This window comes from Seriola lalandi, unplaced genomic scaffold (genome assembly GCF_002814215.2).
Source record: "Seriola lalandi dorsalis isolate HSWRI2012SDOR001 ecotype SW California unplaced genomic scaffold, Sedor1 jcf7180002035825, whole genome shotgun sequence".
Lineage (NCBI taxonomy): Eukaryota > Metazoa > Chordata > Actinopteri > Carangiformes > Carangidae > Seriola > Seriola lalandi.
In genome coordinates, this window is record NW_019506401.1 from 1 (window position 1) to 1761 (window position 1761).

Here is a 1761-nt window from a genome sequence, read left to right on the forward strand (position 1 = left end):
CCTGCTGAACTCCATTCAGTGTTTTTAATGGCTCATTTTATTCTCCTTTGTAAATGAAACTGAGCGACACTAGAGCTGCTGTGGAGCAACATGTGAGGCTACATGGGAAAGTGGTCTCAGGCTTTTGGACACCACTGAATATTAACTAACCCTATACTGAGAGGTGTTCCTAATATTTTGTCCATCCCATTTATAGGAATTAGATTTGCCAATATATTAGGAACACTCTATATATATATATATATATATATATATATATATATGAAAATCAAGGACACTTACAAATGCCAGACAAATCATCCCTTTATTTAAAGTTTACCCAATATACAGCAAAGTTTAATAAAATGCATTCCTCTGAACAGAATGGTGATGGGGTTAATGGTGCAGAAATAAGTGACTGCAGACCGTCTTAGAAAGGTTCACTGTAACTGGTGCTAGATGTCCTGAACAGTCCGTCACTTCTTGTAACACCACTTTGTTCCTCATATAACTTACTAACAGAACTTGAGGTTCAGGTGAAACTGATGATCTCTCTCCAGGGCTCCTCCCCCTGTGACAGTGAGTCATGTGACGACACATTACAAATTAATTCTTACAGTAACAGCATTGCGCCCAATGGAAACTATTTAAAACATTTTTACCAGGGAAACAGTCAGTGTCCAGTCTTTGCACTGTGCTCATTTAAACTTTCTATCTTGGTGTCGAAGAGTTTTTAAGGCCATGGTGAACGCAATTTAAGAATACAATTAAAAGAAAAATGAACTGTGCAGTAAAATAATGATTCAGTTACCGTCTTTGTCATCTTTTAATATATACACTTTTTCGGCCGTAGCCACTGTCCACGACCTCTTCAGCAGCAAACAGCAGACAGACATGTCTGAGAGCAGCTGCTGAACATAGTGGAGCATTAAGAAGCTAAAGAGACAGATTTCCCTCAGGAGACCCCTGCTGGAGGATCCAGGCTGCTCCTCCAGGACAGTGAAGTTAAAGGTCTGTCCTTGTCCCACCTGGACCAAGGACAGACCCTTTGCTGAAGGGAGAGTCTGGCCAGCAGCTGGAACACACAGACAAACACAGACTGTTTTAGGATTTTCAGCTTTCTTTAAAAGATAAATCACAGAACAGATTACAACACACCAACAGCTTTATGACAAACTCTTACCACTGAGTCATTCAAATAGCTGGATGTTGGTCTGAGCCATCAACCTGGGGCCGGCCAGCACTGCCTCTTTGATGGCCACATAATCCTTGAGAATGAATGACCAGCGAGTCCTCACGGTCCCTCTGGACCACGTGGCCACCGGGTGAAGATGCAGAGCTGGTTGCAAATTGCCTCCACCTGGCGGCTAACACTGGCCCAGTTTGCAGGGCCCGAGGTCAGTCCAAGAAGACAGCTGAAAGATAATCAGAGAGCAGTGTGTGTTAATATAGATCTGATATTCATTAGAGGAAACAGTGTGAAGTCTGAAGTGAATCTCACCTCTGGAGACTCTCCTTCCCAGGACAGGAGGTGTTCTTCCCCATGGCTGCCTTGAACGGTCACCTGGGCTGCCTCTCCTGGTCTCTGGGAGGGAAGACAACTCGCTCTTCCTCCTGCTCTGTCTGGCAGGTGTTGCCAGGAGCTTGGAAGTACTTGGCACTGGCTTGAAGAAAAAGGTTTTGGATCAAAAAATGAATTTCATGTTTGCATGAAATGATAATACATAATATACTTAATCACAAGCTACGTGACACACGCATGTACCTGGGATGAACTGGTTA

The 1761-nt window shown here is 43.4% G+C and overlaps 1 long non-coding RNA gene across 1 annotated transcript; it reads right to left on the reverse strand.

The window, feature by feature from the left end:
* Positions 1-285: 285 nt before the first annotated feature.
* Positions 286-1671, reverse strand: LOC147819857 (uncharacterized). The gene is made up of 3 exons (XR_015436167.1): positions 1481-1671; positions 1163-1394; positions 286-1054 (listed from the first exon to the last, which is right to left on the reverse strand). It is a non-coding gene; the product is annotated as an uncharacterized LOC147819857 (long non-coding RNA).
* Between the last annotated feature and the right edge of the window lie 90 nt (positions 1672-1761).